The following is a 17,388-nucleotide window of genomic DNA, read 5'->3' on the forward strand; positions in this document are numbered from 1 at the left end:
CTCTCAGTGTGAGTTGTTGGCCAAAAACTGACCTTAGCTGCGCGCCTCTTGACCTGTAGTTGTTACACTTGCGCATCGTTCTCGTCTATTGCCCATAAACGTTTCATAAACGGGATTCTGAGGGGTTTTAGGATTTTAATAATAAATTATATTAATTAATTATATGTTAGCAGTTGTGACTGCTACAAAACACAAATAGAAAAATATTGAGTATTTATACACACGCGACTTTGTGTAAACATAAGTCAACATAAATAGAACATTAAGAACAGAGTTAACTTTGTAATTGCTAGGTAAGGTTAGGTTAGGCTAGGTTATTCAGTAGAAGACAAAAGTATTATCTGTAGTTTTTGGAAAGTGCAACATGATAAATTGGTTGATTTAACATAGCGAGAACCCAACGCCGCATACTACATTCCGCTATTGCTTTTACTTCTAGTGTAACTGTCACGTGTTCTGAATTTTATAAAATAAAACTAAATTTTTTCATTGTTAAAAAAGAAACGTTAAACTTTTCTTTTCTAACATTCCTTATATAAAAGAAGATCCTATTAGGTAATTATGTATATTATGCAAAATAAACATAATTGTATATAATCGCCGCTCTATGCGAAGGCACGTTAAATGAAAGTGGATCATTTTGGCAAAAAATATCATATTGTGTTGGACACAACAACACACTGGTCTCAGGTCTCTCAACCGGACGAAATGGCAGGAATACTATTCAGATAAAGGCAAATAATATAAAAACATCCAACCTATACTTCCCGTCAAGACATGGTTTAAGCAACTTTCCAACAGAGGCTTCATCAAAACTATTTGTCGAATAAGAAGCAATCATTGTATGACTCCAGTCTACAAAAGGAAAGGACTGCCAAATAATGGTGAATGTATATGTGGAGAGCTAGCTTATCTACAATATATTATGCTGTTAGAATTTCCTTTACATTTTATTGAAATATAAAATTTTTATACCAATCTCGTTCAAGTTAATGTTTAATTACGTTCTAATCTAGCACATCTTTTAGAGTCAAGGAATCTAGATTTATATAAAATTTTATACAGTTATATTAATTATTTAAAATTAAAGCTCCGACGAAAAAAAAAATAAATAAATGGTGAATAAAAAAAAAATCGAAAATAAAAGTTACTAAGAAGATCTAAACTTTCGAGGTGTCGAATCGAGTTTATGTCTTAGCGTAGTAATAAAAAAAAATAAATATATATAAAAAAAATAAATAGTAAAAACAGAGTAAACAAGAAGTAAGTTTCTAACATTTCATGTATTAACTGTCAATGAAAAACGAATGGTTTTAAATGTAGATACTAATCCTATCTTGTGTAAAGATAGAACTCAAAACAAATTGACTGGCCAGTTGGTTGTTAAAACCAGAGCCAATAAAACACACACTCCTACGTACATTTTAGCCATATGCTCCAATTTTTTTAATTAGTGGTTCTTGAGACAATCCAAAGATAAAAACTATAAAATATACATAAATAATGATTTTTCATTACGAAATTAACAAAGTAGCTAATTAATGGTGTAAGAGTATAATTCTCTCATTCCGAATCCCGAGAGGTATTATTAAAAATGTATTAATACAATAATGGAATATACATTCATGTACAAAAATATCCAATATTTTGAAATTATTGTAACTATGTTCAATATTTTATGTTATTAAACACTTTTGTTCTGAAAAGACTTTATTTACCACGTTTTAAGTTAATAATTTAAAAAAAATTAACCGCATTTTAAGTAAATAATCTAAAAAAAATAAACATTGAAATTATTGGAATGGAAACAAAAAATAGCTTGAAAACAAGTATTCTTTAAACGTCATATTTTAAGGTTTTTCTTAAAAAACAATAAAATTATTAGAGAGTATTTACTCCTCGAGCATTGACTACTGCTTGTAACTATCTTGGAATGCTCTGAATTAAATCTTGAATATATGCTTGAGGAATTGCATTTCATTCTTTTTGTGCTATAATCCTTAGCTCTTTAGTGTCATAGAAACAGGATTTCTGTTAAAAATACGACGTTTTAAAGTGTCCCATAAATAAAAAACAAAAAGAGAAATCATACGATTTCTACCTGGCGAAACCGAATTAAAAAAAATCTAATACCGTCATTATGTATCCCATAAATGTTTGGATTTAAATCCGGACTATATGGTGGTTAAATGGTCGTGTTTTGACACCCGTACCATAACCAAATTTTTTAATGTGTTTTTTTGTAAAGTTCAGTGTACAGTCTTTAATGTGCTTTTTTTACCTTAACCTAAAGAAATCGCTTAAAGAAAAGTTGTAGATTGTTACACCAAAATGAGGTCTCTCCTAAGTAGTGGTACTTTTTAAAAACTTGACCATTGCTCATAAATGTTTACATACTTCAAAAATACTTGTCTTTTCCATTCTTTGATTTGTCATAAGCGTGTACAAAAACAGACAAACAGTCTTTTCATCCGGTGTCCCGGGTACTGCAGACATCTGTAGTACCCGGGGCATTGTTATGCTTGGCGAAAGATATAACGTGCTTTAATCAATTAGCAAGTAATTATCCAGGGAAGAATAATTATTGTAGGAAAGAGTTTTAATCCGACCGTGCCATACTGCGGATACCGACACCACGAATAAGAGGGCACTACTATATACAATATCTTTATACAGTGTCTTACCACCCGGCTTTTTAACGTAAGAGATAGAAAACACAGTTACCTTGTAAAATAAAAAGAGATGAAACTCGTAGAGGTGAGAAATAATCGATAGAAACCTATAATTTACATTAAATTACATTACCACTATCGATAGTCTCACACCTTTAGACGTTAGCTTCGAACGAAATCACCTCGGTCATAATTATTATGTGTAACGTCGTATGTGTGACGTATTTCCATTTTTTAATTTCGCATAAAGTAAAAACTGATTGACCACAATAAAGCAAAAATGTGAATAAAATAATTTAATTAATAGTCATTATTTAATCTAAAGTTTTAAATTATTAACTAAGAATAATTTCTACTATGATTTGAACGGGAGCAGAACAATAACCCAAACTGTCACTAAATAATTATAAAAGTCTGATGGATCAGAGTTCAAGGCACGATGTTCTCATCCAGGCGCTCAGGGTTCGAATCCAACTTGGAGGTTTTACTTTTTTAAAAATTAAAATTTGAAATTATGCAGATATATCGTTTTGCTTTAAATCACTAAACATTTATTTCAGTCTTTATTAGAAGTGTTTATAGTAAAACATAAAAATCTTATTGAAAAAACAATGTCGTACTTTCGAAAATATAGTAAAAATTCTTCAAACATAAAAGAACGTTCTAAATAAATGTACTTACAAAAAATGTTTAAATAGGTAGAAATTCCATAAAAATATTCTAAATAAACGTATTTTATTCTAATGAAATGTATTTACAATAAATGATCGAATAAGCCTCCATTAGCAGCAGAACAATAACCCAATCCATTATAAAAGTTTCGTCTAACATTAGTTAATGTTTCTGTACTAATACCTCCCCTTTAATCAAAGATCTTTTCTCTTAATTCTTGGAGAGAATTAGGCCTATCGTCTTCAATTCCATATAGTTTAGACTTGATATATCCCCACATAAAAAATCACAAGGTGCAAGATCAGGTGATCTTGCAGGCCAAAAAATATCTCCGTGACTACTAATCAATCGATTAGGAAAAGTCGTACTGAGATATTCACTGACGATGCGAGAATTATGTGCAGGACAACCATCGTGTTGAAACCATATGGAATCGAAAGGTATTGGTAAATTACGAAGGGCTGGGACAATTTTATTTTGCAGAAGTTCCAAGTATTTCCGCCCAGTCATCATACCGTCTATAAAAAATGGACCAATGACATGATTCCCTATTATTCCTCCCCAAACATTTACTTTTCGAGGACGCTGGGTACGAGCGACATAAATCTGACGAGGATTTCCTCGAGACTAATACCGAGCATTCATTGAATTGTGACGGCCATGCAATGAAAACTTATATTCATCGGTGAACAAATGTTCTCTAAAAAATGTTCATCTTGATGTGACAATTCCATTGCAGTTTGACAAAATTCTAAACGTCTATATTAATCTCCAGGGAATTGTTCGTTGGATTTATGAAGTTTATAGGGACGGTATCCATGTCTTTTCAAAATTTTACCTACGCTAAATCTTGAAATTCCATATTGTTCTCCGAGACGAGATGTAGATTGGGTAGGATTTTGCTCAATACTTGCACAAATCAAAGTGTTCCTTAGTTCCAAATCTGGATTTACCTCCTTTCGTCTACGAACTCCTCTTGGAGCGAACACTGATCCATAAGTAAAAAAAAATACGTATAATAGACTGAATTGTTGATCGTGCTGGAGCCGGCCTATTTGGAAACATATTTATAAATTGTTGTCTAATCATGTTATCTGATAATCCATTCACATGCCAGACCACAATTTGCACTTTTTCCTTGACCGTTAAAACCATTTTTACGAATTGTTTTTTCAATAAAAAGTTTCTGTTTACCGTGCAAAAACACTTCTCAATATGTTATTATTTGATGACTGAAGGCTTGATGATTTGGTTAGCTGTAAAGCAGGCAGCTGATCGCGCGAATCCATTCCAATGTTGTCAATTGTTTTGAAAATCATTACCTGTACAGAGGAATTGATATTAACACTGAGAATTTAGTGATGGATTTGACATTAAACAGTCTTCACCGGATTATTTTGCATTCACAACTGAAGACTGTAAAACTAGAATTGAATTTGAAATGTTTTGTATTTCTATTTTATAACATTGGAATTAGAATAAATTGTAAATAATTAGTTTTTCGAAAACTTGTTACCTAATATGTATCATATTTTTTATTATTTTTTGATTGAATAAAACAAAAATTTTATCCTTGGTGTGAATTGAACCCAACCTTCTTGTCAATAGACCACGTCTCTAACTATTACACCAATTCTACATACAATAATTGTTTTCGGACAGAACATACCTACGTTTAGTTTAGTCAAATATTTCAGTTGAGTTATTTTTTTTTATTAAATAACTTAAAGATTTATAATTTAAAATCGCTACTTATTAATGTTTTTTACTATAATATCTCTTAATTTATTCAATCATTTATTCTAACATCAGAAATTATTAAAATAAAATATTTTCGAGGTCATCCGTATAATTATGACTGAAGTGAAATAGCCACGTTTAAGAACTAGTTTATCTCGTACTATCTCACAACTTAATCTATCTTCTATCCTTTCCGCTATTTTGCCGGGTGGTAAGACACTCATCACTGTATATAAAATAAATAGGTTAACTCATTTTGGAACATGATCAGTTTTAATTATAATAATTTTATTGTTCTGTTGTTTGTATTGATTAAATTTTTTTCTGACAGTACTGTCGCTTACTACTGCAAGAACTCGATATCGCGTTCTTGCAGTAATTTTAAGTATAAAAATATGCGTCATCATCATCATCGTCATCCAACCTTCTGCGTCCAAAGTTAAACATAGGCCTTCCCTAATTTCTTCCAGTGTATGTACATATAATTTAATTAATAAAAATTATTTAATAATTTATTTTATAAAAATCTATATATTTATAGTTTTAATATGTTTCTTAATCAACCAGTTGTTATAGACTCTTAGATCATTAGGCTAGATGGAAATAAAACATATAAATATGATCCCTATAGTCTGGTTGATCACCTCCACTAAATAAAACAAAGCATTAGCACACAGATATGTAATTATAATTTACAGGCAATAAGATATAAAATTATGATCTGCTGTACAGCGAAGGAAACGATGGAGCCCTCTCCGTAGAGAAGAAAACGTTGAATTTCATTTGAAGTTTATGACGTAGTTATTTCAGAAATAGAACACAGACTTCACACAGCATTTAATAGTATTCCAGTTACTTTACTCCAATAAATTTTAATACTACAAACAAAATTTTACGGGAAATATTTCTAACTTGGTGAAAACGGAATATTCTGTTATAAATTATTCAGTTCAAATTTAAAACTCAATTGGAAGTTGTGTATAAGAGAGTTTTTTTCGATGGTGAAGTTGCAACTGCGTGTTTACAGCTTTTTATTAGCAATATACTTTGTGAAATATTGTCCGAAAGTTTAATATTTTGTGTAGGTATTTGAGTACCATCGAATGCAAGCGTTACATTTTAGCGTGAAAAATAATACAAAACTATTTTAAGGCACACTATAAATAAGTATGGTTATATTACAAAATATTACAAAAGTGTTAACTTGGTGTACAAAACTATGATAAGCTTTTTTTTATTTTAAAATTGACTTCACTATTGATTGATCCACGGATCCGCCGCTGGATAGATATTGCAGATAAAAAATTAACGTTTTTTTTTGGAAATGAAAAAACTTGCATTTAAGTATTTTAGAAAATTCAATGACAGTTCTACTGGAAGTACAATACAATACAGTAGGTAGCGGAATGCAGCAGCATTTATCACACATTTGGCATAATATACTCATAGATTCATTTTGTTTAGCTACCATTTCAGTCTTTGTCGTACTATCCTTTACAATTAACGATTGAATTTTTCTATATCTAATGTAAAATAATTGATAAAATATATTTTCAACTTCTTTACGTGCGATCTCCGCGGCAGAGGTTAGCAATCATATGGCTATTCTAATTTTAGATGAAAAGTTTGATGGATGAGCATCTAGTGGAGATGGGAAATTTAGCGATAGAAGCTATAAATTTACATTTCATTTATTGTTTCCCACCTTTAGACGTAAGAGTTTGGAAACTACCGCTGTGACAGTGACAGTTTTAGTTGACATCCTCCTCTGATACGTCTAAAGGTGGGAAACAGTGAACAGAATGTAAATTTATAGGTTTCTCTCGCTAAATTTCTCATCTCTAATAGTTTCATCTCTTTTATCTTAGAACTTCATATGTTTTCCATCGTTTGCGTTATTTTGCCGGATATTAGAGCGCTTATCACTATATTTATATAAATATGTAACTACTAATATTTGATATAATTTCTAATATAAAATACAAAAGCCGCAGTACCTATTTTCCTGGTGTTAATTTTCTTAGAACATAGATAAATACTTAATCAGCTTGACCACGGGAGCGAACTAGTTTATGGTTTTCGGAGCGAACTAGTATGTAATAAAGAGGGTTTTTTGACCTTGGGAGCGAACTAGTGTGCTTCGTACCCTTCAATTGAAATTAGAACATATATAGTATTTTTTAGACATACCACATACTGAGGAAAAGCAAGATCAGGGTTAGAAAAAGGAACATCCCATAGTATAAAAATTTTGGGATTGCTACATAAGAATATAATCAAAGAATTGTATTTTTTAATCTTTGATTTATATAGAAATTTTAGCTAAAATAATGTTCTGCGCCCCTGGAAATTCATAACAATAATTTTCAACAATATTTGATTGCTATTATACAACATCAGTTGCATTTGTTGGGTTGTTTAAAACGAATTTATTTTATAATATTACCGTATTTGTAATTAAGTAATTTTTTATTTCAATTTATTTTAAAATATGGCCATGTAATTTTGTCCCCGCTGCTAAAAGGGCTTTTAAAATATATCATCTGAAATACGTCACTATTCACTAAATTTAAATACTCCTTGTTGATTATACACTTAAAGGAGTCGTTCGACCTTTTCATACTTCAGTGTTCAGTTTTAGGATGTGTAGAATTTCTTTTCTACAATAGTGTGTTCGATAAAGATCTACGCGATCAACATGACATACCGCCTTATAACGACATCTTTTGGTAGAACTGCAGTTATATTCAAATCGAAGATGCCAATCAACCTGAAGAATATATATATATATATATATATATATATATATATATATATATATATATACATACATAAAACTTTCCCTCCATTTCTGTTCTATCCCATGCTTTTTCTCTCCAATCTCTCACACTTATTTCGCACAAGTCTTGCTTTACTGTTTCCAACCATTTCTTCTTTGGACGTCCTCTTCTTTTTTCTCAATTACTCCCTCCTTTAGTATTGGTTTAACATTTGTCTGGTATTCGTATAATGTGACAAAGCCAACTAGCTTCTTGGGCTCGTATTTTTTCTGTAATTATTGGTTTTCCGTACATCCTCATTATTTTTTTTATTTTTTTGTCTTCTCCAAATATTTTCTGAGCATCGCTCTTTCTTAGATCTCTACTTTCTTTTCTTCCTGCTGGTTGATACTCCACTTTTCATTGGCAAACATTACCGTGGGTCTGATGACTGTCTCGTCTACTGATAGTTTAGCTCTTCCTGACACATTTTTTTGCTTTCATTATTGAATTTACTGACCCTAACACTCTGCTCAACTTTAACAAGCTTTTGTCTATCTCTTTTACTTATTTTCCCGAATTAGTTATGGTTATTCGTAAATATTAAAAATATCTTACTTCTTCAAAACTATAGACAGCCTCTGCTTCTTTCATTTTGATATCATTACCCTATCATCCGCGTACGCTATGCACTGTTCCTTGCTATTGAATATAGTCCTGGTTGTGCTCTTATTTGATCTTCCCACGATTTGCTCTAATACTAGGTTAAATCAATACGTTGACAGCGGATCCCCTCATTTTATACCTATTCACTGTGATCTGCCTTAAAATATTTTTTCCATTGTTAACCTATCTCTCGTGTTCCTTAGCGTCATTCCCACTAGCCTTATGAGCTTTGCTGATATTTCCAATGTTCTCATTGTCTCATATAGCATCCTTCCGTTTATGGAGTAGTATTCATGTTTAAAATCGATAAATAACATATTTAATCCCAAGTTTTGTTCGTAATTATTATTTTAAATTATTTTTAACCTATCTCTTTAATTAGTAGTTATTCTTCGTGGTCTAAACACTTCCTGGTATTATTCGTTAACTTTGTTTTCTTCCTCTTTATAAGCAATTCTACTTGTTCATTGGCGGATTAATACCTCTATGAAAGGTTCTCACTCCATCTTTTGCGCGATCGTCCGATACTTCTTTTGCCGATTGGTGACTTATCTCTTGCTATTTTGACGACACGGGTCTCCTCCATTCTGCTTGTGTGGTTTTTTCATTCTTTTTTCTATTTTGTGTCCATTCATTTATACACTGTACGTTACATTTTCGTCTAATGTCTTCACTTCTCTTTCGATCTATCAGCGTATTCCCTGTAATTTATTTCATCCCATCTCTTATCTCTGCCGTTTCCAGTAACCTTTGCATTGTGGCTGTGTAGGGTCTTGTTTCTGAGGCATATGTCATTATTGGTCTTACATTGGCTTTATAAATTCTTGACTTCATCTCAGTGTTAACGTATCTGTTTCGCTATATTGTGTTATTAAGGCATCCTGCCAGTCTATTTGCTTTTTGTACTTGATCTCTCACTTCTTTGTCCAGGTCTCCATAGCTAGACAGTGTAATTCACAGGTATTGTATTTCCATTACTTGTTTAATACTGATGCCATCAATTTCTATTTTACATCTGGTTGGTTTTTTGCTGACTACTATTGTTTTAGTTTTCTGAGATGAGATTGTCATATTAAATTCTGTTGCTCTTATGTTAAATCTGTGGACCAGTCTTTGCAGATCTTCAAGACCTTATATCTTATAGACCACTTCTGGTAGTTCTATACCTCTATTGTTTTCGTACTTCGTTTTGTCTCATCGTGTAGATCGGATAAATAAGAGCGCTATTCCATTGTTTCGGTATTTCCTCCTTTTGCCAAACTGCTAATATAGAGCGAAAGATTCTTTCTTGTGGCCTTTCACCGCCTTCCTTAAAAATTTAGGTTAGGATATCACTTTCTCCTGCCCTCTTTTTAATATTTAGGTCTAATTATTTTTTCACCTTTATTTAGAGTAGGTTTCTCGCCCATCACCTCATCATCTTCTTGCCAATACGGCTAGCGTAAAATAAATATCTTTACTTGCTACGACACTTCTCGCGAGATTCGCCATAAATTAAAATCAGTTTGCTCTTTTCTTATAAATTATGAGCTGTAGTAATTTTTAAGTCCGCAATAAACAAATCTGTTTGTTTCATAATTCATATTAATTATGATAAAAAGTAAGAACATATTTTTTTTGTTAGAATTCAGTAGATTAAAAAGTCATTTTTTAATGACCAACAGGTACATGCACCTACAAGTACCTACGAGTACATCATTCTTTCATTCTAAACATGTTTATCAAGCACTCACAAATACTCACTCCTAGATATGTTAAAATTCTTAAACTTTTGTCTTAAATAATATATTAATAAAGCAGGATTAGAATATAAGAACATCGAGTTGACTCAATAATTCTTTGTTGTATTTTTGAATTACATACACAACAATTTACAGAATCATTTTCGTGTAGATAATAAAATTCATATTAAAAAAATCTCTCGTCGGAATTTGTCAAATGTCGTTCTTGATGTTACCATAAAATTTACGATTATGGTGTTGAGGTCCCGAAATGTCATTTATACCGAGGGAACAATCTGTTGTACTGAACTTAATCAACTTGTCCCTTTTCACCCATTTACCGGCCCATTTGTTCTTCATTCTATATATTTTCAGCAACTCAAGTTTTTTTATATAGCTACTTGTTCTCCTTTATCCGGAAATTTTTTGTGTTGGCTTCTTTTTGGGAATATGTTTTAATAGCGCTTCAGAAGAACAGGATCTGACTTGGCTAATATTTTTGTGTATTACAGGACGTGCAGGCGAAGAGATAAAAAATTGAAGTGATGAAATTAAAGTGAAGTGAGAAGTTTTAAAGACGCGTGAAAGTATACTCTGAAAATAAATTATTTAAAAATATGTTTAAAACATTAGTTCTAAAATTAGATTTCATTATTGAATCTAGCATACTATCCTACGTGCTATTAATTTTGTTTTGTTTTTTGGCTTTGGTTTGGAACCTTTAGCCACCGTTAAATTTTTGTTTACTTATATTTCCTAGTATAATGTCGTGTCTTTTATATTTTGCATACTGGAATTTAAAGAATGCCCCAAATTATATGTTAATACTAAAAATTATTCTCCATATTGAATTAACCTTTCCAAACTTTCAGTGTGAAATGCGTATTCTTGTAGCTACAATGAACTATCAAAGTTGACAAATTTATTTATTTAACTGTATAAATTTATATTATAGACTGAGTCCTTAATTTATAATCGCCTTTATATGTATACATATATAATATACAGTTGCGGTAATCTGAATACTGCATATAGCACTCATAGGTGGTGCCAAGAGAAAAACAGAGGTTGTTCTGCTAACAGAGAGAGAGACCGAACATAGTATGAAATTAGTACCGACATACGAGCTTGTTTTTAACACCCATGCTTGTTTTTTAGATTTAATTCTAGTTTTGTCGAAGTGGCATTCAGTTTTGATAACGAAAACGTTAAATATACGTTTATTGTTTTATTAGTAATAATTCTGGTTTTATTCGCAAAAAAACAGAATAAAGAAATTGATATTTCAAGTTAGGAAAATAGTAACCCTAACAACTGAACATAAAATTCAAATTATTTACAATTCACAACATTTTTTTTAAATTTGAAAAAATTGGCTGTGTCAAGACATATAGAAAATGCACGGATAGTGATGAAGATGAAAATTAACCAGCTCGTGCTATAATTAATGAAGAACTCAAACTGAAGAAATCAATTTTCCTTGTAACAGCACCTTAATTTTAAGAGAAACTGGTATTAGTGCTAGAACTGTACGAAATATTTTAAAAAGAAACAAGTCCATTGCTACAAATTGCAAAAAAACTCTGGAAAAAAAAATTTTCTGTGCTGATTATGAACGATGGATGGTGTTTTGTGAGGACATGATAGAACACACTAGTCGTGACGAAGATTTCCAGAAAAACATCTTGTTTACAGACGAGTCTTTTTTTTCTTTATTTGGCCATCATAATCCATGTGATACCTTAGGGTATTCTACAGAAAATAAGCACATACGTGTTCCTTACAAAACACAATACCGTCAAAACGTCAATGTCTGAGCTGGTATTTTAGGTGACAATGGTATCGGTCCTTTTTTCATTGTGGGCACTTGTGCCATAAAAAATGCCACCTCACTCTCCTGATCTTGAACCTTTGGATTTTTTCGTATGGTGTTATGTGAAGCAACAAATTTAGGAAATTTAGACGAATTACGTCAAAAAATCATTCAGGCCTTTCAAAGCATAACACACGAAATGTTGTCGAACAACCGAAGGCAATTATACAATAGATTGGGCTACTGCTTGGCTGAACGTGACGGACTTTTTAAAAATATAATTTAAAATAGTTATTATTAAAATTATAAAATTATTATTTTTTAGAACAAATTGTTTTAATTTATGCCGTTAATAATTCATTGCTATTTTTTATGAATTGAGATTAAAGAAACTGTTGTTAATATAAGATATGAACCTTCTTTTAAATCTTGTAATCACATCCTTAAAATATGCCCCAGAGCATCTCAAAAATAAGTTTTCTTTCGGCAACAATGTACAAAAAAGACTGACCATAGCTCTTCCGGGTCTATCACAGACATGTGGTTACATGTTTCTCTCGGACATACAAGTCAAATAAAAAAACCAGATGGTTTTTTTTTCTTTACTCATCTTGTGCTTTGACAGAGCATGTAATTGACAAAGATCATATGATAACATTCAAATTTTGTGTAATGAACATAATAAATTTAATACAACCTTTTTAGAAATGGTGTGTATGAACAAAAGGTCAGAAATTTAAAATCTAAGTAAAATTTATAATTCCATTATTTCTTTAAAATTCATTCATAAAACCACTCAAACATTACAAATCTTCTTTATTCTCTATTAAAAATTTTTTAACAAAATTTTCATGTTGGCAATAATTGCCAAAAAGAAATTAAACTACAGACTAACTTTCTCTCGAAGTTGGCATTCATGACATTAAGGGTTATTTGTACTTTTCTGTTGATATATTATGAATTGCAAATTATGACCCTTATGATGTTTTTTAACTTTAATTTGCCTTGGGCTTAATTTTGAAAAACAAATAAATTTCTCTTGATTAATTTTTAATCTCAGGGCTATTTTTTATCGGTAATTTTTCTACGTGACTTCAAAGTAAAGGTAATATCTATACTATTGCCTTTGAGGCAAAGATGGATAATGGGAAAATAAACTAAAATAAATAAATTTGTGATAATAAATTATCAAACAATTTTTAAAAATTACTTTCTAATTATTTAATCAAATAAATTTATAATTAAACCAAACATATAACCTATGCTTTCCTACGTATAATTAAACTTAAAAATTCTCTAATGTTCATACACAAAGTATCAATACTTATTATGACTTAGTATTAGTACTCAAAAATAAGATCTATTAATTAAATTTTATATTTATTATGAAAGCGAATAGCTGAACAAAATGTTGAAACAATTAAATTAATTATGATATCGTTACGAGTGTCGTTGAAACTCCTTTTTTAATGTATATCAGATCGACCTTTTATTTACACAATTTTTATATTGGCTCCTTTTCTCTTTCGACTGTGCTCTGACCATCTACTGCTCGTATTCTTGGATGCTTCAGAGCACACACACACACTGAGGAGAACACACCCCTGTTCTCCTCAGCTGGTGAAAGTCTCCCATACGAAATAACGCCGCTACAGTTTCTCCAAAACACCCCCTGAATAAACACCTATCCCACAGGAATACACTTTTTTACTAATCGAAAGGATTTTCACTATACCGATTAGGACTACATAATGCTACACCTGTTTTTCTTACTACAGGATGTAAATTCCGCTTTGACCTGCTACCAATCCCTTTGGCTTGTTCCACAGAAACATCAAACACTATACACAATTTTTATTTACAAGCAACTCTGCTCACTTTTATTGCAGGCTATGGAGCAACAAAACAGCCAGCATCTTAAAAACTTCAGAACACACTAAAATCTCCTCCGGCATCGCAAAATCGGCTTGGCGTCGTTTTCCTCTACCTTTCGCTTCTATCAATCAGATTCCAGTATCATACACTTCACACCTATAATTCCAACCAATCACATTCAATACTTTCTCAGTAAACAAACTCGTCATGACCTTATATCATTTGGTATTTCCAATATCATGAATAATTCCTTTCTTTTTGTTTACAAGTCTCGATATAACAATATAATTAAACATCAAGATTATTAGCTACCCTCATCTTTTACTAAAAGCTTTCTCCTTACTTTCAAAATTCTGTGTATAAAAGATTTCTACTTTGTATTCAAATAATTCCTATACCTGTGCCTTGGCCTAATTGTTTTTTAAAAACCGACTATTGCTGTCATATCGATATCTATCTGCTTTATCATAGCTTAGAAAAACCATTACTCATTCTTATCTATTATATATATAATCTATAGATTAAAATAAGATTCAGCTTGTGGATAGGAAATAAACAATATGTTTCGAACGTTGAAGTTCTGACATTTGTATATCAATGTGTATAATGGAAATTTCAAACTGATTTTCTAAATAGAATGACTCATTTTAAACTGCTTGACTTTACCTTTTATCTCATATTTTTTGTTTTTTTAAATTCGATGTTCAACCCATTGAAAAATGGCCTCGAAAAACAGGCTTCTTTGGAATTTTTAATTATTGTTATTTGCATTTTACGTTTATCTTTCTCTTTATTAATTTCTTACGTAATAACCCAAGTTATTAAAAAAAGTAGTTTCGAAACGAAAAAAGATACTTTTTTTTTAATTTGTTTAAAAAATGTAAGTGAATAAGTTGCCATGGAAAATTTTTGAGAAAATTTTAAACATAGCCTATTCGCATCATAATATCAAATAAAACAAGTTTCAGCCTATGGGTCACCCATCTATATTTATATTATATTACTGTTGCATGTAGCCATACACTAAGTCAATAAATAAATAACCAGAAAATAAATTTACAACCAGAAGTTATGATGGTTAAACAGGAATTTATATCATAATTCCGTACAAAGTAGATTATTTAAACAAAAACAAAAAACTATTATTAATCACATATCGGGTAGACATATCAGATATAAATGTTTTGATTATTTTTTGTTTGTTTTGATCAGTGTGTTCAGTTCAGTACGTGTTTTAATTAAAGTGTTTATTTGTTTTAATTAGGTAGTCTGCTTGTAACTTATGAATTCTATGTTTATACTGCCTTGGAGTATTTTATCGTACAAAATTGCTTGAGTGCCATCGATTTTATTGCAAATTCAATTCTTTACGTAGCTCCAGGCTACTGGATGAAAGCTTCTATGCTGCCTTTATTTCAGCTGATCGAACATTCATGTTTCTATTTATAAAAGAATTCCACCAGGGAAAAATAGCTGATATAGACAAATTCGTTAGTTGTTCGTAAATATTTGACAATTACGTGACGATTGATTGGGATCTAGTAATTATCTCTGTAGGTTTAACTTTTCATTTAATTAACAAATCTGCCGAACTATGGCGAAGTTTGAGCATCAATCCTTTTTTTTTTGTAACAGTTAGTTAGATATGTATGTGCATTTTTAGGATTTTCCCAGTAAACCAAATGACTGACTGTTTTTAATATTCATGGTTGATAGTGTTGATTAATTGAATTAGTGAAATTTAACGTATATTTGCATTATATATTTCTGATTAATTACCCTGTATTCTTCAATTATCAAAAACCTATATATAAAAAAATACCAGATGAATTTTATTTCAGAATCATACATCTATTTATTTATACATCTAGAAACAAAAATGAGGTCTCTTCTTCTCTGTCCTGTCAACATTCCTTATTTAAGAGTTTTTTCTATGGTTTACCGAGACAACCTTAGAATCCTTTTAGTATATATTCCATTTTTTTATCAACTCATATTCATATTGTCATATCGAGTCATCATTTTTTTAAATGATGTGAATCTCCTCAATTTTTATTCTAACTGGTATTCTTACAGCAACTTCAGCAGTACATATCAATACATAGTTTTCAGTTGGTTGTAGTGCCCTGTACAAAGATCCTAAATATTCACATTTTTGTATTTTTGTTTATTGTAACATTTCAACTCAGTGAAGACAGTTTAATAACTGCCGTGCTTCTTTTGATTTTATTTTGTACATGTTGATCATCCCTGCATCACATGTAAACGTTTTGATTAAATATTTGTATCTCGTCGTGCAAGGTAATGAGCTGTGATGCAATACTACGTTCACATAAAATTTATCAGTCGTACCAATACTTATCCTAACACTAGCTGTTCCTCTTGGACAACTTGGCGGCGAATACTGGGAACGAGGGAATACAGCGATCAGCTGTATGATTGTTTTGCAACATAAGTTAGGTTAGATTCAATATGAGTAAGCACTTAACCCATAGAATAAAAATAGACTGAGCGCTGCAATACAGAACTGTTTCCAGAGTACGACAGAAAAAACCGACCCGAAGCAGTCCCTGCATCCCTTTCTAATGGGCTAGGTTTATCGACCACGTGACCTAAATGACCAATGGGAAGGTCATAGTCGATAAACCCGGCCCATTAGAAAGAAATGCAGGGACTGCTTTGCATCAGTTTGCTCCGTCGTACTAGGGGAGCGGGACTGTATTTCAGCGCTTAGTCTATTTGTATTATATGTCTATGGTTTATCCACCCTTCCACTCGACCTCAAAGGTCTGTTGTGGCTCATTCCTAAGTTAAAGTGGTCCCTTCTGCCCAGCCTTTTTAACAAAGTCTATTATGACCTCAGAGGACACTTCTACAAAGTCGTAGGGGTCGAGTTGATAAGGGTCAAATATTGAACCTTATCCTATCTAACTCTGGGCAGTTTCACAGAACATTTTCGCCGTCTCGTCACTTTATAACAGTTTTAGATGGAATAAAATAGTGATATCTGACCCTAGATACATCGGGCAGGTACTTTAAAATGCGAGTGGTGTGGGGTCGTATTTACGTATTTAACGACCCTGCACCACTCGTACTTTAAACATCTGCCATGGTTCACTTAAAACAACAACAAAATTGATGGGACGAACTATGGAACACACTTGCAATGGGTATTCGCTGTGTGCATGTACTTGGAGGGGATACGAGAAACGATCGTGCGCGTGCAGCGGTGAAATCTTGCAACTTTGTTAGCATATTTCCTAAGTAGTTATTGAAAAAAATGAAAAAATGTTTACCTTTTAATAAACTCATAACCTTAATCTTAAATGTCAAATAATGAAATTTAAACGTAAAAAATATACTTACGAATTTTTAGAGTTAAAAATAAATTCAAAACTTTTCCAAGTTAATTATTGGTATACATTGCAATAATTATTGTATTAAATAAATAGGTTTAAGTCACTTTAATT

General features: G+C 31.3%; 1 protein-coding gene across 3 annotated transcripts in view; it reads left to right on the plus strand.

Annotated features, from left to right (window-relative positions):
* The window catches only part of rho-5 (rhomboid-5), a 693,122-nt gene that overhangs the window by 261,183 nt on the left and 414,551 nt on the right, over positions 1-17,388 (plus strand). The gene's annotated exons all lie outside the window — the stretch shown is intronic.

The sequence above is a fragment of the Diabrotica undecimpunctata genome, chromosome 3 (assembly GCF_040954645.1).
Source record: "Diabrotica undecimpunctata isolate CICGRU chromosome 3, icDiaUnde3, whole genome shotgun sequence".
Taxonomy (NCBI): Eukaryota; Metazoa; Arthropoda; class Insecta; order Coleoptera; family Chrysomelidae; genus Diabrotica; species Diabrotica undecimpunctata.